This window comes from Armigeres subalbatus, chromosome 3 (assembly GCF_024139115.2).
Source record: "Armigeres subalbatus isolate Guangzhou_Male chromosome 3, GZ_Asu_2, whole genome shotgun sequence".
Classification (NCBI taxonomy): Eukaryota; Metazoa; Arthropoda; class Insecta; order Diptera; family Culicidae; genus Armigeres; species Armigeres subalbatus.
In genome coordinates this window covers 314,103,801-314,127,540 of record NC_085141.1, presented here as the reverse complement: position 1 = coordinate 314,127,540, position 23,740 = coordinate 314,103,801, and the positions used below count along the sequence as shown (strand labels likewise).

General features: G+C 39.3%; 1 protein-coding gene across 1 annotated transcript in view; it reads left to right on the top strand.

Moving 5' to 3' along the window:
- The first annotated feature begins 259 nt into the window (after nt 1-259).
- Nucleotides 260-23,740, top strand: part of LOC134220840 (substance-K receptor-like) — a 95,588-nt gene continuing 72,107 nt past the window's right edge. Inside the window, exon 1 of the mRNA XM_062699960.1 lies at nt 260-1,032. The gene's annotated coding sequence lies outside the window, so the exon portion shown is untranslated. The remainder of the gene's footprint in view (nt 1,033-23,740) is intronic.

Genomic DNA, 23,740 nt, shown 5'->3' with positions numbered 1-23,740 from the left:
TCTCCCGCTGCTCCTGGAAAGTTGTCTGTCGATTCTCAGCATCTCGCACTTCCCGCGGCGAACACGCATTTTCCCATCTCTGTTGTTGGTGGCGGGAAAACTTTTCCCAATAGGTATTCTTATGTTCTGCAATTCTCTCGGAAGCGTTCGACTGAACTCCCGACACCCAAATCGTTTTGGTTGTACGCCCATGTCGTCCTACGTGTTGCATCCGTTCATTCATGGGGCTGGTCTTGTCAGTTGAATTCCGACCGGCATCGTGACCGGTAGCTTCTCCAATCGCTGCCGGATAACCCGTTCCAAAGCAGTAACGTGCGTGCCATAATCTATTTATTTCATTAGCTTCTAGTTGTGAATTGAAGTGGAAAAATTGTGTGCGGCGAACAGATCGTTCTTGGTCATCTGCAGTTCTGTAAGATAGTTGAAACCACACGACAAATTGGGAATTTAATTCGACGGATCAAGCTGGTAGAATAGTGCAAGGCTGATTCAGCTGATTAATTGCCGAGAAGGCCTCATTTACGCAGAAGAAATTTAAATGCATCGGAGTTGAAACGAATAAACCGCCAGATGGAAATTAACGGCTAGTGATGGAATTGAATCTTGTTTGATCTGGATCACTTAGAGCCAATTTGAAGTAGTTGGCGGAATCGGTCGTCGCTTGTAGTGAAATTCAATAATGGAAAAAGCCATTTCGGTGGTAAAAATTGCGGCAAAAAGTGTTCCTAAGTTTGTTTGGACGGAGAACTCGTGTCCGCGGATTTCGCACATCAACACATTGAGATGAAATAGTGTAGTGAAGGTCGATAGCTTGTTGGGAATTTTGAAGTGAGCTCGTACGATGAATATGTGGAAGAATTTATCGAACAAAGTTTCCTGAATCGTGTGGCTGTCAGCTATGTGGAGATAAAAGTGGATAGTTTATGTTACAAATTATTACATTCACAACCCTGTACTTGCACCAAAGAGTGGATTATCTGTTGGAGAAATTTATTATTAGCATCTGCGAAGGAATACCGCAACAACAGGAAGGTAATGGCCGTATTGCAACCTGATTTATGAGATAATTGACTAGACGTTTAGATACGGAAAATAGGTGAATGCCATGTGGTTCATACTTTCGTAATAGAGTACCTGTGCCATTTATAGAAAAAATGTGACTTAAATTTTAACGCAGTTTTTAAAAGTTTTAAGGGACATTCATTTGATATCAGACGTAATCAAATTTGATTATTACAACGGAATAATGAAAGAAACAGCCATTTAATACATGATGGGAAAATGTCAACCCCTCTCATTCGATAAACGTTTTTCTGAAGAACGTAAAGATTTTTTCACACAAGCACGCTTCTTGAATTCCACCTTCCCTATTCCTTCAAGCATGACGTAATTTGCGGGCCTTCCTTGTATATTACAAAACGGGAAAAACGGGAAAAAAATTATGCATGGATAGACGGATATCAAAGCTCCTATTTTATGTTTGTACTTATACATAGATTTTTTTTAAATCGTCTTTGATTGACGAAACGACCTAATTTCAGCTAAAAGTGTTTTAATGAACACTTAAGAATTTGTAGATGTGATTTTGAGATACCCTGTCATGAATAACACTTATTATGATATATTCCATTAGATAGTATGCATAATGCAGTTTCCTGCATAACTTTGCCTGTGGAGAGGAAATATCTTGGTCTGCTTTTCAACTTATTGTCCTATTAGGAATGCTACAGCTATTGATTGAAATTTTTTCTATACCACATCACTGCATGAATAATATTAATATTCATTGAATATGCATGTGGAATGTTTTCCACTCGAAAGCATCCTAAACCGGACTGAAATTCGAACTCGCCATCTCCGGATTGGTGATCTTATGCTTTTGCCATCAAAGCTATCAAAGAGCCCGAATCTCATTGAGCTTCAACAGAAATTGTCGTGATGGACTGTTTGCTGAAATTCAACAGTGTGTTCGTATTTTTCACGCTTGGGTGATGATTCTTTTTGACTGGGATATGTCAATTATAGGCTGCCAGTTTATTTCTAAACTTTTTTTAGGTGGTTTAATAATTCTATATCGATAATGCTCTTGCTCGTGATTAACGAAGTGTTCTGGAGTGGCGTTGTGCATCTCGACTCAAAACGAGCAAATCATGCCAAAGTACTATTTAGGATCGTGGATTCTTTTTCATATGCAATATATTAACATAATTATCAACTAGGGTAGAAGACCCAATAGTGGAGGAACTAATCTCGTTCAACCACCATTTGTTTGCTTACACCACGTCTATACGTCATTTAGCTTACCTCAAATACGTATTCCAAAGGTCATCAATTATAGTTTAAACCAAGAATGCTCCATTCGCTGCAGAACCCATCATTGTTACTTAAAATGATACCTCCGATTATTGGTGCAGTGTTGCAATAGTTGCGGTATGTTTTCAACCTTTACGATACCAGCAGACGAAAACGACTGAAATTTATTTTTCAATTTGCTCTCATTTCGTCAATGATCAACCGATTTTAACGAAACAGGCATGGTTGGATCGAAAATTTAATATATTTTCCGGAAATGGCTTGAGGACGTAAATTTTCGTAATGGTTCTGGATTGAGGCCAAAACACCGTGGGGTACCTATGGTAACCCAGAATGTAATTTTTCCAAGAAACTCACGAAAAAATGATTTTGTTCATGAAAAATCTATGAAAGGTGAATCTAAATGCATGTTACATTTGAGATTTCTAGGACCCAGCAGTTGGTTCCGGGTACATGGCTGCTTGATATCGGTTCTGGAAGGGACCTAAAGTGGACTCCTTCCGAAATGGATATATTGGAACCGTTTGAATGCCGAAAAGACTTGAATTCACTTACAAAAGCAAAAGGAGCTCATGCCTTGTACTTTAAAGTGTGTTAGATCACCTTCAGGTGGCCAACCTGAAGCCGGTTCCGGTGGGAACCCAATCAGGACATTTACGGATTTGGAGTTCAGGAATTCCTGGAGGAACTTCCGGAGGAATTCCTGGACGAACTTCCGGAGGAATTCCTGGAATAACTTCTGGAGGAATTCCTGAAGGAACTTCTGGAAGAATTCCTGGAGGAACTTCTGGAGGAGTTCCTGGATGAACTTCCGGAGGAGTTCCTGGAGGAACTTCTGGGGGAGTTCCTGGAGGAACTTCTGGAGGAGTTCCTGGATGAACTTCCGGAGGAGTTCCTGGAGGAATTTCTGGAGCAGTTTCTAGAGGAATTTCTGGAGGAATTCCTTAAGGAACCTCTGGAAGAGTTCTTGAAGGAACTTCTGGAAGAGTTCCTGAAGGAACTTCAGGAAGAGTTCCTGGAGGAACTTCTGAAGGAGTTCCTGGAGGAACTTCTGGAGGAACTCCTGGAGGAACTTCCGGAGGAATTCCTGGAGGTACTTACGGGAGAATCCCTGGAGGTACTTCCGGAGGAATTCCAGTAGGTACTTCCGGAGGAATTCTTGGAGGAACTTCCGAAGAAATTCCTGGAGGAACTTCCGAAGGAATTCTTGGGGGAACTTCCGGAGGAATTCCTTGATGAACTTCCGAAGGAATTCCTTGAAGAACTTCCAGAGGAATTCCTTGATGAGCTTCCGAAGGAATTCCTTGATGAACTTCCGGAGAAATTCCTTGAGGAACTTCCGAAGGAATTCCTGGAGGAACTACCGGAGGAACTCCTGGAGGAACCACGCCGTCGCAACGCCGCCGTCGCTGACTAAAAATGGTCTATCACGCCGCCGCCGATAACATTTCAATATGCGCACAGCTCTAGCACCCATAATCTCGATTTTTAAAGTGTCCTAATTGGGTCATCAACTGGAACGATTCAAGGTTCCAGGTCATGAAAAACAAACACGCTGAGTGAGTTCCAATCCCTTATTCATGAAAAAACACGAATTATAAGCCGTCGAACGGCACCAATATGATCCAATCCGTAAATGTCTTCATTGGGTTCCCACCGGAACCGGCTCTAGGTTGGCCATCTGAGGGTGACCAAACTCACTTGGAAATATTCGGCATGAGTTCCAATCGCTTATTCGAGTAAAATCCCGAATTTTAAGCCGTCGAACGACACCAATATGATCAAATCCGCCACCTGAAGGTGACCAAAATAACTTGGAAGTTATCAGCATGAGTTACATTTGCTTACAAATGTGTGGAAAATCCCAAATTTCAAGCCGTAGAACTGCACCAATATGCCCAATTCGGTATGTCCTATTTGGGTTCCCACCGGAACCGGCTCCAGGTTGGCCACCTAAAGGTTACCAAACACACTTTAAAGTATAAGGCATGAGCTCCTTTTGCTTTTGTGAGTGAATTCAAGTCATTTGGGTATTTAAACGGTTCCAATACATCCATTTCGGAAGGGGTCCACTTTAGATCCCTACCGGAACCGATATCAAACAGCCATGCACCAGGAACCAATTGCTGGGTCCTAGAAATCTCAAATATAACATATGATAGTTAAGAATCACATTGTTTTCATATATGGGACTCGCAACTATAGGAAGACTACCACAACTATTGGCGCAAAGCAGAGAAAAAGATAAGGTATTTTAGTGATACCTTACCGATGTTGATGCAATTCTCAACCTGTATCCCTCTATTTCATGATATGACAGGTCAACAAAAGACGTCTCACTCAACACATGTTCCATCGTTCACCTTTATAACTGTTGATTTAATTTATTGCAGGTGATCAATGGACCATCGATGACGCTTCCATAGATTTTGCTTGTGTTTGACGTTTGCACACTACCGCCATATGGTTGTCACTTAGCCACACACAATTATTTTAGCATTGGGCGACATTGTTTCCGTGACTGATTTTGATTGAATTTTGATCTAAGTGAGATGTCAGTTTCTCTGCGCTATATGGGTTGCTGCGTTAACAGGCTGTCGACTAATTTTCCAAATGAAAATTCCCTGATTTTTCCAGGTTTTTCAGGGTTTTCGTTAAATTTCCAGGATTATGAAAAAATACGTTGAATAAATACATAACATTTAGGGGGGTTCCGTAGCGTAGTTGGCTACACGTTCGCCTTACAAGCGAATGGTCATGGGTTCGATTCCCAGCCCCTCCACCAAACCCTCGTCAGTCGCCGGATGCGCAGCCTACACGGTGGCGTATTGGGGAGCGCCCTTACCGTTACGACTGCCTGATGACGACTGACAAATTGTTCTTCTCGGAGGCATTCCTCCAACGTACCCGGATTAAATGGCAACCGAACAATGCGCAACGATCATTGGATTCACGACACGGACAAATGGACACAATGGACTCACGGTGAGACGGACCAGCAACGACAACAACAATGAATAATGTAAAATCTATAAATAGATTCTGTGTGGATTCTGGCAGCAGAATACCACAGTAGACCTCGGCACAGTAGCGGTTAAGTAACACAGAGTGCCTATCAAATAAATAAAGGAATAAAAAAAAAACATAACATTTCGAAGCAGCTTTCACGGTTATATGTTATACATGTTGCAGATAATTTTAATAGTTTTTGAAATAAGGTATAAATAAATTTGAAGGGTAAATAGGATATCGGTAACTACAGAAGTGGTTGCCATTATTAAAGCAGATTAATCAGATAAGCGAATAATCAGTAAAAACGTTGTTGTAATTCTGAAGCTACGAAGATTTCAAGACAAAATTTTCAAAACGACTTATCTGCTTTTGTAAACAAAGATTCAATCGACGATTTGACGAATTTTAACTAGTTAACTAGTGGAATTAAATGGACAGTACTTAATTCGTCTTAGACGGTTTAATACATTCCACTAAAAGAGCTTAATATATTTTTCTGAATCTGATAGTTCTCCCACGCAAACCAACACCACCAATAGGTAGACGAAGGTTTCAGCTACCTGTTAATGGTGTTGGTTTGCGTGGGAGAGCTATCAGATTCGTCAAATCGTCGTTTGAATCTTTGTTTACAAACGCAGATAAGTCGTTTTGAAAATTTTGTCTTGATTTAGTAACATCAAATCTCGCTTAACTTTTCAAAAGGACCTAAGTAACATTTTTTCATGAGTTAATTTGAATAGCGCAATCAGCAGAACAAAATGAAAGCTATTGATTGCTGTATTCACATTAATTCATGAAAAAAATGTTACTTAGGGCCTTTTGAAAAGTTAAGCGAGAAATGTTAAATATCTTGGGTGTGCATACCCGATCAGGAATGCATAACAAAATTATAACTCAATTCTATCAATTGTTGTTATTTAAAACAACGTGTGTTATAATAAGATAATTCGATAAAAATGTGTCTTCGGCCAGTTTTATTTCATATCAAAATTATAACAACATTAGTTATGAATATTTTCACAAAATAATTGCCTACATTTTTTGTAGACATTGGAAAAAATCGGAGGTAATCACCTTTAGTATAACTTGAACCCGCTCGATATTAATACATAGCTGGAACAAAGTTAATTGCCTACATTATGGATGGAAATCCGGCGTGGTAGCGTACCAGATTTCTATCCGTGATGTAGGCAATTACCTTGAAAGTAGATTTTTGTACAGAAAAATTATATCAACGTTTGTTATAATGTTGATATGAATGTATCAACCTCTGTTTTAATTATGTTACGGCTAGAGGTATTTTTGATATAATTTCTGTTATTTTAACAACTTACCAGCAAAATTTATAACACATTTTGTTACAATATTTTTCTGAAATAAACAACTCCCCTTGTTATAATTTTGATATGCATTCTCGATCGGGTATGCACAGCACATGTTTCTAAATGGACAAATTGATATGAAATTTGCGAAAAAGAATCCACGTGTCTTGGAGGGACTCGAAACCTCAACCTCCTACTCTCTAGATAGATGTGATAACCCCTACACAACAAGACCACTTTGAGGTCACGTTTGCGGAAAAGCCACCTTAGTTACCTCCTTTAGGAACTCGTTCAGAAAATTCTGATCTTTTGGAAATTTCCTCCAGGAATTTCTAAGGAAATTTTGGAAAGCATCCCTGAAGGATTCCTCTGAAAATTATCCCAGAAATTCCTTTAAATATGCCTTCTAAAGCTCATTCAAAAATTCTTTTTTTCAGAAATTCTTTCGAAATTTTCTTTAGGAATTCTTTTGAAAACTCCTTTAGGAGTTCTTCGGAAATTCTTTTAATATTTGCTTCAGAAATTCCTTTAGGAATTATTTTGGAAATTCTTTTAGGAGCCCCATCGAAACAATTTTCAGGAAATTCTCAATGGCTTTTCGAAAGGAAATTCCTGAAGAAATTTTAGAAGGATTTTCTAAAAGTTTAAAGGAATAACCGAAAGAATGTCCAATGGAATTCCTGAAGGAAAATCCGGAAAAAAAATCCGTGTGGAAAATTTTAGTGAATACCTGGAGAAGAAACTTTGAAGGAATTACAGGAGGATTTTATAACGGAATCGTTGGAGGATTATTTCTAAGTAAATTTTCTTGAGGAATTCTTTTTAAAACACACAGGAGATATTGCAAAAAAGGCATTCTTCTGGAATTGCTGGAAAAATTCCTGGAAAACCTGAAGGGATTTTCGAAAGAATTCCTGAAGAAATTCCAGAAGTACAGTAATATCCTGATATTATCACCCCCTGGTGAATTTCGGGGGTTTTTTTTTTTTTAATCTTTATTAACGAATTTCGGGGTGATAAAACAGGGTATGTGACAAAATTGGAAAAAAAAATTATTGTGATTTAAAAAAAATATTCATTCCACAAATATGAATTAATTTATACCTTAGAAAGGCCAAATGCGTGAACGGTACCCGTTATTTCTTGTCGAAATTGCTTATAGAATATTTCCCAGGTACTCAGGAGTCGTTCGTAATAAATTGCAGGCGGTGAAAGTTATTTCAAATCAATGTTGATTGTGGTATTATTTACGAAAATAAAAAGAATGACAAAAAAAATTTGGGGTGACAAAATCGGGTCGAAAACGTGATAAAATCGGGTCGAAAACGTGAAAAAATCGGGGAAAGACTAAATAGAGGAATGACAAAATCGGGTCAACACTGTAGTTCCAATTAGAAGTCCCGAAGATATTTCTAAATACCTCCAGAAATTCTTTCGTCAATTCTTGAATGAATTTCTTCAAAAATTCATATAAAAATGTATTAAGTTGGTGAAAAGCCTTTTTTTTTTCAGAGAATCCACAAAAATATTTTTTTCTTCTTCAATTGTAAGGCGAGATGTTTGACGGCTTGTTTGTGTTTCACAGCCGACCTATGACAAATGCATTATTTATTAAGGTACACTGGAAGAAGAGGACCATCGTTCCTAACCCCTAATCCCAAGGCGTTTAGCGACCCGTGCCGATGGGATGCATGGCCATGCATGAAATAATGAGCTAGACCTTTAATAGAGCCTGTGGGGTACTTGTGCACCCTCCACAGTAATTGTCCCTTACCGCGTCATGCTGGGCTCTGGTGTGGTGGACCTCTTTTCCCGAGCAACTCGTGGGACCAAAATGGAAAACCAAGTCAATTCTTCAATTAGTGGTAGTAGTGTAGGCGACAACCCCTTCGCAAGAGGTGGGTTGTTCAGGTCTCCGCCTAGGAGGCCAGAAGCAATAGTCGGCAGCTCGGTGCGCAGCGCCAGCGTGGGTCACTTAACCATCTCCCAGGCTACGCCGGTAGAGGTTATAGACGGCCCATGGCTTGAGGAGGCGATGAACCGCAAACGCGATGGGCTTTCGGCCTTCGAGGTGGCGACGGAACAGCTGGACGCCATCATCGACTGTGCGTCATCGAAGCATAATATCAGTAAGGACCTCAAGAGGAGCTTGCTGAAACTTCGAAAGTCGATGTTGGACGCCAAGCTGGAGAGGGCGGTCGGGACGGCCAAGTCTAAACCTGTGAAATCCGTGGAGTCGAGGTCTACCCAGACTGAGGCCCAAGGATTCGCGGACTCGGGCAAGGTCGAATCGACCGAGGGCGTGCCAGCGAAGATGGTGGTGCCAAAGTCTACCCAGACTGAGGCTCAAGTATTCGCGGGCACGTCGGGGCTCACTGCTCCAACGGAGCAGACACAAAAACGGGTGAGATAGTCTCCAGGGGATGAGCTCCATGGGGGCCGCTCCAAAACGCGGAGGGTTACAACCCCGAACAAGGGTAGTGGGGCTGGGAAGCTGAACCCCGGCCAGGTACCTCCAAAACCGGGGGAGGAAGAACCTGGAAAGGCCGTCTACCCAGGAAAGACGGTGGTAAGGGGTTACGGCAGGCTGAGAGCTCTCAGCCGCATCAGACCAGGGAAATAGAGGGGGATGACGCCTCCTGGACCCTGGTGAAGAAAAAGAGGAAACCGAAGACGTCACGGGCCGAAAAGAAGGCCCAGGCGAACGAGGGTAGCAAGAAGTCTAGGGTAGGCGCCAATCGCTTCAGGGGCGATGCCCTAGTCATTAAAACGGACGAGGATAAGTACTCGGACGTCTTGAAGGCGATGAGGAGTGACGTCAAGCTCGGTGAACTCGGCGCCGACGTACGTCGAATAAGACGTACCCGGATGGGCGAGATAATCCTCGAGCTGAAGCGGGGCGTCTCGCAAAAGGGCGCCGCCTACAAGAAGTTGGCGGAGGAAGTCCTAGGCGAGACGGTCAAGGTGAGGGCACTCACGACGGAGGTGAATCTAAGGTTTAAAGATCTGGACGAGATCACCGAAGTCGAAGAGCTCGTCACGGCACTACGGCGACAGTGTAAAGTGGAGACGCCCACCTCAGCCGTTCGGCTACGGAAAGGTCCGGCAGGGACGCAGGTAGCATTGGTTCGGCTATCTGCAGCGGACGCCTCCAAGGTAGTCAAGTTAGGGAGCATCAAGGTGGGATGGTCGGTGTGCCCTGTGGGCATATACGAGCAACCCGAAGTTTGCTTCAAGTGCCTGAAACCGGGGCACAAACAATGGGACTACAGAGGCCCTGACAGAAGCAAGCTCTGTCGACGCAGTAAAGCTGTGAACAGCAAGCACCCCAATGGAAGGTTCGAAGTGCCCGGCGTTTAAGCGTGCTGCAAATTCACAGTGCAGGTAACGCAGCTGGCTTGCTCGGCCTCGCCCGAGTGTTTGGTGTGCGCAGGTTTAGAGGAAACGGCGGAACACGTGTTGTTCGTGTGCCCACGTTTTCGCGCAATGCGTGACCACATGCTTGCCACATGTGGTCTGGACACTACCCCGGACAACCTAGTTCGGAGGATGTGTAAAGATGAAGTTGGCTGGAACGCCGTTTTATCGGCTATCGTCCAAATCGTCTCGGAGCTACACAGTAGGTGGCGCGTGGACTCAAGGATGGCTAGTTCAGGCGCAAGCAAGAGGTGGTCCAAGGGTTCGGAGTCGGCTTCATGGGTCATACCGGTGGTCATGCCCTGTGGTCGAACTCGATCCTCTTATGGAACAACCCTAGCAGCACACATGTGCCAGATAGGTTACTGCAACTAATAAGTGACCAGATTCAGTCACAGTAAAGTTGCTGCAACCATTTTCGTATGACTTGTGCTGCTCGGGAAGTGGCCGCACGAAGAACAACATGGTATCGTCGCTTTCGCGGGGTCGGTCAACCGGGCGGGTTCCGAACCCGAGGACGGAAAGGGGTCCTCGTCAAGGCTGGGGCAGGCGTAGGCACCGCGTCGGCAAGTCCCTCTGTGTGCTGGCGAATAGGCCCTATCGCAGAGAGGTCAATTTGGGGTGCACGCGGCATCATCATTCTTGATACCAGTCGTGCAGAGGGACCCTTCCCACCTTCCGAGGACATGAGGCGTGGTAAGGCCACCTGGAAAGCCGGCAATGCGCTGGCACGATACCATGGTGTTCTTCTAAAAAAGCGAGTCACGATGTTCGATGCTGCAAGGACACGCAGCTAACCTTGATGGTGCGTCGTGCACTGGCCTCTCTTTGAAGCATTACTTTCTGGTTGTACTGAAGGGACTATGGGCTTGGCAATGGAAACGGTTTAGCGGGTCGGGGATGTAGTCCTGCCCAGAGCGTTAGTGATTAATCATAGATTTAATCATGATTAATGAATAATGGGTTATTTAATCATTATTCATTAATCATAATCGTACAAAAAATACGACTCAATCATTAATCACTAATCGTTATTCATAGATTTTTGCATTTAATAATTAATCACTGATGGTATTCATGATTGTTTTGAGTTTATTCATTAATCATCAATTTCAATCATTGCATACATTGCTCTTATTCATTATTCTTTAATCATAATCATACAATTTTTATACCTTTAATAACATAATTTGGTAGAAAGGTTACTTGATTATTGATCACTATGCAAATCAATCAATTTGATTATTCATAATCATTAATCATCAATCATATCGATCGTTAATCATTAATCATACTTCTATCGTTCTATTCTTTAATCATAATTGTTAATCATTGGCAAACATTATTTTAATCGTTTATCTTAATCATTAATCATTGTCAAAAATAAATAAATCATTAATCATAATCTTTAATCATAGAGTTGAATGGTTTAATCATAAGAAATTTAATCATTCATTGGAAGCTTTATTCATTAACGCTCTGGTCCTGCCTCCCTCGTTTGCTGTCGGAGGTGGTCCCTAACCCCGCACTTCCTGGACAACCCAGGATGTCTGTTGAGCAGATTCCCCCTCCATTGCTTAGGAAGAAAAAAAAACACCATAACATTGTGCAAGAATATACTTTGATACTCACACTAACACTATGTCAAAATTTGTATAATACATACACTAACACGGTTAACGCTTGAACTGTCATTTCTGATAGGATAATTGTTCTAACGAACAATATCTGCAGTATAGCGATTTTCATTAGCCGCAATGGTAAATTACTCGGTTTTCCTAGAATAAAAAGTTTCGTTTTTAAATTTGAATAAGGCATTCGATGCATCATACACTCCGATGTGCTCGAGTACAATCGAACTGCGACGAAATAGGTGATCGAGATCAGATAGATGAATCGACACGAGTGGAACTCAACACAATTACGCGAATTATGAGCTATCAGAGTTTCCCTAGCTTAGGAAAGGTTGCAGCACAAACTCACTGAAAGCTTGGGTTGTATCTTTATGAATGGTGAAGATGGGAGATTTGCAGGGTAGGAAAAATTCGTTACACGGTCAAGCAGTTTGACCAACATTGACTGCACCTCTCGTTTGTTTAAACATCAATCAAATTTTACCAACAGCGGCGCGAACAATCAATTTATTCGACCAACAATATCACACACGAACGACCGAAGCGCCAACTTGAACAACTTTGCAACCTCACTACAAATAGGGGAGGAGAAGACCACCAGCTGTCATCAAGAGAAAAAGTAGAATCATTGAAATTTTACACGGTGTGGTATAGGAAATGAAGTATATTTTTGTTATAAAACAAAAATTAAGGACATTTCTCAAAAAAATCTTGGTTTACGGGGTTAGAATTCTAAAAGCACACAAAATAGACATGGTATCTCGATTTTTATATTTTTTTTCGAATAAGCAGTTAATGCTTAAGATTGTTGAATTTCTAACCCCACTAACTAAAAATTGTTTGACAAAAAAATTTCTATAACGTTCTACAGATATTTTAATTCTCATTTTCTATATCATGCCATGTCAAATTTCCATGGTTCTACTTTTTCTCTAAACTTTTCCAGGTGACAGCACTGATGAAGGAACCTCCCCCATGCTCAAACATGTTCGGCGACCCTTGACTCCGCCCCCGACAACTCAAACCAAAATCAAACCGTTTTAATTTTTTCCAACCGAGCCGTCAACTGTCAAATGGTTGTTCGAACAACTTTACACACGTTCAAACAAAGCAGCAACCGAAGGGTTTTTCGTGGGGACGGAGTCAATGTTCGTCAAACTGCTTGACTGGTGTGTAGTTGCATAATAAAGATTGAAAAAACCTACTTTCATACAGTAGATTGAGCTTGCATCACGTACGAATTTGTGCAATTTGCTGATGCTAATTTTAATTCAACAGTTCACGTTTTTGTCAGGCCTATGTTTGACTGGAGAGGATTAATTGTTTAACAATATGTTTAAAGTTCACTACAGTACTACCTGTTTCACAGTTTTTTTTGTTTCTATACAAACAAAGTTTTTATACATGTCTTCTTACATAGACAAATATATTTCCGTCGCTTTTTCTTTTTATTAAAAGTTGATAGTTGAGGTTTGAATTTCGTAATACGTAATCCCATACTATCCACTCGTATTTAACAGAGTTATTTTCGAAATACCATAAAAAAAAGCTCTCAAAAGTGTTGTGCGAAGATCCAAATTGCAACGAAGCAACCTTCAGCGCTTCAAGGCGGAATGTTTGCTGGCCGGAGAAGAACTGTATCGCTACGTGACACCAGGTGAGAAACCGGTAACAAAAGCAGATGCAGTTTTGGGCCACTAGAGACGCCATGGCCAGGGCGATGATCATCGGGTCGTTTGATCGAGGACAAGCAACACGCGTTGATCCAGTCGTTGAAAATCTTGAAGTAAGTTTGGGCGGTGCTTTAAACTACCACCAGAAGGTCAGTCTTACGACGAAGGTCTCGTTGCTGAAGCGAATCGGCGACAAATGTTTCTCGGAAGGAGATGATCTGGCGGAGCACGTTTTTGGCATGGAAGAGCTCTTCAGTAGCCTCGCAAATGCTGGACAGAAAGCAGCGAGAAGCAATGATCCGGATTCGATTCCGCGATGAAAGTTAGAACAGGGAAGAAGAAGAAGCCGCTGGCCTGCCACTACTGCAAGAGGATGGGCCACATTCAGATGGAGTGCCGCCAGTATCAACGGAACAACTATAAGGAAGTGAAGTCAGGTAAACCAGGGAGACCTACACCGGAACAGGAGAGCACCCTGTCATTTGCATTTCTGATGCTAGCCTGAGGAACAGGCCTTGTAAAATTCGTTCAAAAACGAACGAATGCTTCGTTTTTAGCCCGCAGTGAGGTTTTAAATTCGGTGCACCGATTGATGTGCGCTCGACGACGTGCTGCTGGCTGCACGAACAAGGGAAGAGGCAAATACAAAGCATTCGTTTTATACATTGAAAATGGGGAGTTTTGAACGTGGCATCTTCACAAGCCGGGTACTGCCGAGGAGGCATCGTTGAGTAGGGCAGTGTGAAATGAGGATGGTTCCTTCGTTCATCGGCAGTGTTTCAGATGCGAGTGAGTGTTGTGTGAATACAAAACCGTATTAGCGAGAAAGAGAGAGAATTCATCATATACCTCTCTTTCACACATTCATTCCAACTGAAATGCGCAACTCAGTATAAGTGAGGCAAGAGAGTTAAATATTCTCTGCACTAGCGGGTGTTTGATTTCACTCTCCAGCTGGTTCGTAAAGCAGTGCTATATGGAGCGAGGAAGCATTCTTCACGAAGCACTTTGAAACTGTTCTCTCATGAAGCTACCTTCCTCGGGAGTATATTTGGTGCTGAAACATCGGTCATCATCTTCATTGCTTCATTCATCCAAGCCCTGCTGAGGAAGCAAAACTGAAGACGGAACAAAGCAATAGATCGTGGACTCGGGCGCGACAAGCCATTGTCCAATGTGCTGAACACACCCAGGTTGGCGATGATCCTTTTGTCCGTTCCGTCATTGGTGCAGAAAAACGCAACTATTATTTTCGACAACAACGGTTGCCGGATGATGCATGGAAACCAAACCACTGCTATGGCTACGCTCAAACAAGGTCTGTATTACCTGAAACAACTAAGCGAAGGCCAAGACCCAATTCGGTCATAAATCAAAGGCAGTGCGTTCCGATCAAGAAAGAGAGCACAATTCACGGCGGCCTACAGTCCGCAACAAAACGGGATTGTGGGGCGACGAAACCGCTACCTCATCGAGATGATTGTGTGCCTAGAGAGAAGCCAGCGCACTCACAGATCGTTTATTTATTATGTCTTCTTCTTCTTTATTTGTGTGGAAACCGTTGAAACTCGACAAATCGAAGTAACATTTTATAACGTCGGAAGCAACATTTTTCACTCCAATAAAAACTTGTTTGAATTAGCTGATTTTAATGATTATGAACTTCCTAACGTGGAACAAAACCGATTTCTCATAATACGGGATCATTCACATGGATAATTACGGGTTCAATTCACTGTAGCAGATATAAGAAAAGTTGCGAACATAAATTGCCAAATAAATAATTTTGGTTACGACCATTTTAAGTTGCATCGCAGTGTTTACTTTTTCGGTTCGCAGTGACTGGATCGCGGTGACATTAGGATGAATGTAAATAAAGCGAGCTGTCTTCTCTCTCTCAGGTGCCTACTAACGAGTGATCACTAAAAAGCGTGACTGAAAAGAATGGTTCGGGACAAAAACTACAAAGCAGTACAGTTTAATCTGATATATGTTATATAGAGAGTTGTCCTTAGTCTTCAAACTTAGGCTAATGTATATTGGCATATGGTCCGTGGTTCGCCGTGCGACGTACCTTAGTCTTGCTGGTATGACATTCCTTTCCCGTGGCACTCACGGAGATGCAGAGGATTCCTCGGTCTCTTGTAGCAACGAGCGTCGAACTAATTTACCTCCCCTAATCCTAAATTGACTGTGAGGACATGGACGGCATAGTTTTCGGTTTTCAGCATAATATTCTGTGCATATTCTGTACATATTCAATTTTGCAAGAACTGAATAAGTATCAAAGTTCCTCATAGTAAATGGTGCCATCTAGCTCCAAATTACTGTTTTCGATCTTTTTCCATACATTATTCCGTATAAACTTTCGACGACACCCTAACTTTCATCTACTCAGTGACTGAGTAAAACTGTATTACCCTCTCTTTTTCCCCACGGAAATGTTACTCAATTTCCGTTAAAAGCAGGAATACTCAAAACTACACGCATATAAATTTTGCTTGGTTGAATCAACAATATTGTTTGTTGAACTCAACCAATTTTGTTTGTAAAAATTACAATGTTGTTTTGTCGTAACAACAATTATATTTTGTCGGTGCCACAAAGATGATTTCCTTTTCAACAAAAAAGTTAGTTGATTTTGGATATATTTTTTTAAACGTGTACATTAGATTTAGTTTGTAAATATTTACAAATTCTTCGTGTTTATTATGTTACTTGTGAAAGAAATCTTGTTGAGGATTTTTTGTATGGCGATGGCATCGGTGTTAGATAAAAAGAAATCTGTTTAATTTCAAGAATTAATTATTCAATGACGTAAGTAAATACATATACTTTAAGAAAAGAACATGTTTCTTAGATTTTTTGTTCTTACAGAAAGCTAAGTGGCATAACGGATACAGCGGATACGCTCACGAAGGTCATGTCAACAAGTTAATATTCAAGATGATGTCTGCATGTATTTATAAAAAATGTATATGTACTAAATAAATATAATGTGGAGGTCAAAATCGCCCACTGCTTCTGCAATAAATATTCAAAACTTTTTTTCAAATTAATAGAAAATGCCATAATTGAGAAAAAATCATCCCACAAACCTAACCTAAAAAATATTCAACAAAACCGATAGTTGATTTGACGAAACTGGTTTGTTAATTCAACTAAAATGATTATTGATTGAACAAAACTGTCAAATTACGAGCGCCACAATCATGTTTGTTGGTGCAACACACTTTTTGGGTTGAATTCAACAAAAATGTTTGTAAGCCCTGAGATAACAATTTATTTTGTTGAATTTGACCTAAAATTTTGTCGAATTTACAAAATATGCGTGTATGATTAGTCCCGTTTTTGACGAAATTTGAGTAAAACTTCCGTGGGAAGAAACCAATTTTACTCTGTCTCTGAGTAGATGCAAGTTAGAGTGAAGTTTAGCACCACCCAAACGTTGCTGAAAATTTGTCCGGAGCATCAGGGCACCTAGTCTAAGAAATGATTGAATGTATGTATCAGATTTTAGCAAACATAATTAGTCAAAGTATGTTGACTGTTGAGTCGTGTATTGAGTTGCTGAGTCATGCCGTGCATCGTTCGATACGTAAACAACATTCATCATTCTTCTATAGAAATCAAGGCAAATGCAACACACATGTTTGTTCACCGTTTTTCGCACCGATCGCATTGCATTTGATATTCTCGATGTTTCATTAGGAGCTTGTTGAGAGGTATTTCTATTTCTTCTTTCTATCATTAGTGCTTCACTCATCATAAAACGTATTGATTGTTGTTGTGCATCGGTTTGGAATTGGAAATTGGAAAACATATTTATAGCAATAATTTATGGTGTTGTTTATCATGGACTAAATTGCCAACGGATCGATTTTCTGGCATTTCATCCTATGCTCGATTCATCCTAGGTATTACCGTGTTCATACAACAAAACAAAACAAAAAAAAATCAACGGAAAAATAGTCAAACCCACAAATTTGATTAATTGAGCAGAGAATGCTAACTCACGCAGACTTTCGACGAGAAATCGTTTTGCGAGAGAAAAAAAAAGGTCTGATAAGTGATAGCGATTTTCCTCAGGGGCCGTCCAGAAACCACGTGGTCATATATGGGGGGAGGGGGGGGGGTTTGGAAAATGACCACGATAAGCCACATGGGGGGAGGGGGGTGTTGCTCTCGAACCACGTGGTTTTTTTTACACGAAAAACTTTTGGTGAATAACAATAGCGGTGTAAAAAATACAAATCATCAAAATTTAATGATTTAATCTTTAAACGCAAAGCGCATCTTAGGGCCGATGCCCACGTAGCGTCTTTTCAACTCAGTGTTAAAAAGAATTTAGTAACCCGGTAACGCAGCGTCGGTCGCAACGCCGATGCATATCTGAGTTATTTGACCAACTTAGCCTTAGATCCTATTTCCATAAAAAAATAAACGAAAAAACAGGTTGCGTTTCAGTCTCAATTTCCACAAAAAAAAATTGGGAAAGAAAAATGAAAAAATATTTTTTTCAAATTCCGCCGCAGATGGTTTTTGGCATCACGCCGCCGACACTTTTGCATCAGCGGACTACAGCTACAATTTTGAAAACTGTTCATGTTTTTACAATAATCCAAGAAAAATCTTCAAAAGAATTTCTTGTGGATATTCAGGAAAAATCCAGTAAAGAAATTTCCTGTAAAAACTTTGACCTTACTTCATACAAGCCTGATAAAGTGCTAGCATTCAGAATGTTTTTTGAACAATTCTCTCTGGAAAAATTTTGCTTGTAAATTTTGCTACAAATTGGTCATGAAAAAAAAACAAAACATCTCCAGTGTAAATGCCGAAAAAAAATCCATGTGAATTCTGTCTGAAAATTCAAAACAGTCTCGTGGGAAACACATATAATTTTCGGTGGAATTTTTTTTTTCATATTTTCATATTTTTTTTGATAAGAAAATTATTTTGAGCTTTTTAGTGGAATGTCTTCACTTGTCATAAGACGAGTTTATACAATCCCATTGAAATCCACCACTTAATTAATTCAATGGGATTGTATAAACTCGTCTTATGACAAGTGATATTTTTTTTACATTCTAATGAATTTCTTCGACAAGTTCTTCCGAATCTTCACCAGAAATTCTTTTTCATTTCCAAAATAAGTTTTTCGAACATTTTAGGAAGTGCACTTCAAAATGTTCAGTCTCCAGTTAGCCTTACGAGCAAAGGCGTAGGATTGCCAATCCGGAGATGACGAGTTCGATTCTCGTTCCTGTCTAGGATGTTTTCGGGTGTCAAACATTGTCGACACCCTAGGTATAATGTATCCATCGTACTTGCTACACAAGATATATAATCGCACAATGGCTGGCATTTAAAACTTTCAATTTATAACTGAGGAAATGCTAATAGAATAAACTAAGTTGAAAAGCAGACCAACTTCCAGTTGGAATATGGAGCCATAGAAGAAGAAGAACACTTCAAAATTTTTCAAGAAAAAATCATCTGAATTTTCATGAGAAATTAAATAGCCAATGCCACATGAAACACTTGGATTTGTTTTTGGATTTTTGTTTGCAAATTTGGAATTTCGAAATGATAATTTTCACGCTCTTTGTGAATTCTATCACATATTTTAAATTTCCCAATTATTTTTTTTTTCGAGGCATTATTTAGAATTTTCACGGAAGAGTCTATGGATTATCTTCAAAAAATACTTTGGATTTTCAAAGAATAAATCTTTAGAATTCTCAAGGTTGATGTTTTTTTTTAATTTGCGCCATAAATTCTTCCAAAATTTCATGGGAAATTCATTCTTCTTCGGAAAGTCATTTTGATTTCTTTGTAGGTTCAGCTAAACATTGCTTTAAATCTTTACCATGCAAAGAAGCACAAGAAATGATTTAAAAATTTTAAGGAATTTGCACATCAGAAAATCTTTTAAATTTTGATTTAATTTTCTAAGGAATTCCTATTGGAATTGCTTCTAAAGTACAACCTTCACAAGTACTACAAAAGAACAATTTCTTCGTTATTTCCACTTGTAAAAACATCGGAATTATTGGTGGTATCTTCGATTTTCTACTGGAAAATCTTAGGAATTTCCATCGGAAATATTTTGGCATATTCCGAATAATTTCTTTTGGAAATTAAAAAAACTGCTGAAAATTTCTAAGATTTTTTTGAAAAACGAAAAAAATTTCTATTGGAAATTTAGAAGAATTTCCTTTGAAGATTCATTAAAGCTGCCCAGGATTTTGAAAAAAAATCTTTAGAGATTCTGTAAAAAAAGTAAGCTGGATTTTTTTTTCTAATTTATACTGGAAATTCTTCGGAATTTGATGTTTATTGGAGTTTTCATCGTAAATATGCATTTCGGATCCTTCTACGGATTCTTCTAGTTTTTCAAAATTCCTACCGAGCATTTTTCGGAATTCTTCCACAGAATTTCGAAAAAAAAGTTGTTCAAATACTGAAGATTTTTCCGTGGAGACTCCGAAGAATTTCTTTCAAATATTCTGAAGGGTTTCCCTTGCAACTCCAGAATAATTATTCTTGAAAATAAGGAAGATCTTGGAATTTAAAATTAATCCAAGCAATAAATGTAGACAATAATTTTGGATTAAGAAGCCTAGTTTTTATGATATTGAATGATTAGGATAATTGATCGAATAATTTAATAATGCACCTAATTAGAACATTTAGGTGCATTATTAAATTTTTCGATCAATAATGCACAAAATTCTAGTAGTGCGTATGAAAAAGGTTATGGCATAGAGAAGTTTGCATTTAAAAAATCAACATGAAATTCTAAATAAAATGCTTTTTAAATTCATAAAAGGGTCTTAGAACTAAAAAGAGTCCTGCGATATGAAAAAAGTGGCAGTGTTTCAGAAAAAAACACTCCAATTCCTAAAACAATCGGTTAATAAATAGTGTTATAATAACGGTTGAAATTGAATTCCAAAACAAATCTCAACCCTTTCAGGACGGATGGGTCATATATGCCCAGCGTTTTAGATTGTCTATTAAATCACAAAAGAGAGCTAGGCCACCATTTTCTTCAGTAAAATTGTTCATCTAGATATTGGATTTACAGAAAAAAATATGGGAGCTCAAATTTGACTGACCCTGAAAACTCAGTTATCCGAAACCTTGGGAAGATTTCGATTCTAAGAGCATGCAAATGAAGTTGAAATGTTTGAATCATTCTGAATACTCAGATAAGATGGGTCATCCTGAACATTAAGCCAGTGATTATTATTCAGGAATACGAGATGCTCAAGGTATTCCAAAATGCTCTCAAGTTCAGCCCACGACTTCTTGGGTGATCAATCATGACATTTGTAATGTCCTCATCATCGGTATGTACCCAATCCGATGAAATAGGCATATGATCCTAATTTCCATTAACATGAGATCCAAGAGACAAGGTACCCAAAATTATCTTGAGTCAACATCAAGTTGCACAATGACTATGACTTTTTTTGTAGGGCCTTAGAAGCACTGGGTTCACGGACTTGAATGATTAAGTAGTCGAATGATTGAGGTCGAAATACGTATCTGTCAAGGTACAATCAAGTGGTGGAATTAAATGGGAAGGTACAAACTCGTCTTATGACAAGTGAAGACATTCCATTAAAAAGTTCAAAATAATTTTCTTAACTAAAAAGTCTGTAGTAGCTTGAACAAATAACAATTGTCATATCAACCCAATGGACCTAATGGGATATTATATCATACATCATTCATAATTTGGTTAATTGGATAAATCGAATGATCCGAACTCCAAAATGATAATTGATCTATAATACATTCATTCCTCTATGAGTCGCTTATGAAAGGACCATTGACTGAAGCATATTCGAGATGTGGAATAGAAGTTCCTTGGGAAATTATTCGAAAGACATCAGAGTGACCGAGAAAATATTTTTAGTATGGCATCATTGGATTCCACGAGTCAATATCAAAATAAAATTTCAATGAAGAATTAGAAATTTTGAGAGATGAGCCAGCTCGAGATTGAAAGTCTATTTATTAGAGAAAAAATAGAAATTTTCCATAATAGAATAGGAAATTGCCAATAAAGAAATCAGAGTATGAGTATTAAATAACTGCAAATAATGCAAAATTTCCATAAACAGTTGAAAATTTTCCACTGAACAATAATAAATTAGCACTTGTAAAAGCAAAAATTGCAATTATGTATTTAAAAAAATCACCAATAAAGAAATTAAAAAATATAGGGATATTTTGGAAAATTTCTAAACCATTACAAATTTTTCACGAAATTTTTATAACATATTCGCGAGTCCGCATTTTTTTGTATCCTCCTGATGCATCGAAGGTATGCGAGTTCTAGATAACCTAATACCTGATACACATTACAAGATGATAACATCATCAGAATTTTCGAAATAATGAAAATTTATAATTTCCATGCTGGGTTTTAGTTTGATTTTGAATCAGTTGAAATTGTCCATCTTCAAAATTGATCGGATTAACCATATATTTTAGTTCAATCAAAGGTAATTGCCTATTTCCGGGGATTAAACCACCCGACTTGGACGTTAATTTACAATGTTATGAAAACTCATATGTGAATATGTACGTTATGTGGAAGATATTGATTTGAAAAATGTATTGGAGGTAACCACTTTCCCTTCGATGGGACTCGAACCCATGACCCTACAGTACGCTAGACTGGTGCTTTAACCAACTAAGCTACGAAGGCCGACGGAGGTCTTACTAACCGAAGATTTTTGTGAAAAATAAGTGAGGCAGAATTTCACGTAGGCATAATTTTTGAATATTTTTTATGTTCGTTCTAGAGAAAAGTGGTGAGTGAAAGATGTTTTTCACCACAAACTACGAACAAAGCAAGCATAATTTTTCATAACGGCGTATGTAACAAAAGTAAACAAAACGGGGTTTTTGATACAACGTGACAATCACACGCGGCTTTATATAATACGCATCGATTTTACTGATTTCAGATCTTAAAATTCTTTAATTCAATCTTTTTGCGAATCGACGTATGTAAAAATTTCTATTTTTGAAGTCTCACTGTTACATACGTCGCTTTAACATATGGGAACTAAGAGCGACCTATGTAACAAAAAAAGCAAAACAAAACAAAACTGCAGTTGCGTCAATCGTGCACTATGGAAAACCGACCAATGTACACCGACGTACGTGTAGCATACCGGTGTATGTATAATTTTATTGTTTTTCACAGTGAATTTGAATGAACTGAGCTTTGCTGTGAAGCACGCTTATTACGTGTCATGTAATGATGCATGCCTGCGGAAAAAAGTATTGAAAAAAGATTTAGTTTTAAAACAGTTTTAGAAAAAGTTTTGCCAACTTTCTGCAAAGGAATTCTCGAATCCTCATAATTGTTACATACGTCGTTATGAAAAACCATCTCATCGAAACGAAAAGTACGATCCGTGGTAAAGAAAATTAAAGCAGTCACATGGAATTCGATTTACTAAGAGGTATTGCTGGCGAATGTATATAGTAAGTCCAAAAATGTATGTCATCATCCATCCAGTCCACGGATGGTCCGCAAAGCATTTTTAACCTGATCTTGTCGGACCGCTATCCAGAACAATTCTCACCGGGTTGTTCTTTAATTCCAGGGGGAGAAGGCGGAGCACTGAATCCCTACCCCAACATGTGCGACATCTGGATTTGGTTCTAAACTGTAAACAACAGTGTTAATTATTTATTTATTTATTTATTTTGCTTATTTCATCTGACTGTGTCGTCTACATGAAAACTTAAAACTAAAGGTCAGTTGATAAAAAATCTGTTTAGCCGTTGACGAAACGCGGATGAACTGATGTTGAAGTCGAATTGGTCCGACACCTCGTTGAAATGGCGGATCATAGCGACAAAGCAGCTATTGGCAGCATAATTAGTGTTATGCCTTTCTTCAAAGAGCAAATCTCGAGGTCGAAGGGATCGTGAGGGTGCATACAATGGAATTTTTCCAACAAATCTGGCACGTCGTACTCGGATAACAGAAGTTTGGCGATGAAAACGGCTTGCGCCACGTTTCTCCGCTTATCAAGAGCATCTAGCCCCAGCAGACTACAGCGATCAGCATACGGTGGTAAATTCAGCGGGTCCGTCCATGGGAGATGGCGCAGGGCATATCGTACGAACTTGCGTTGCACAGCTTCGAACCGAGCAGTCCAAACAGCTTGATATGGATTCCAGACAGCAGAAGCAAATTCGAGGTGAGAGCGTACCAATGAGCAGTACAAGGCTTTGTAGCATAAAGGATCGCGGAATTCATTTGAGATTTTAAAAATAAAACCAAGCTGGCGATTCGCTTTGTCGATCGTAGTTGAAAAATGGCGTCTGAAAG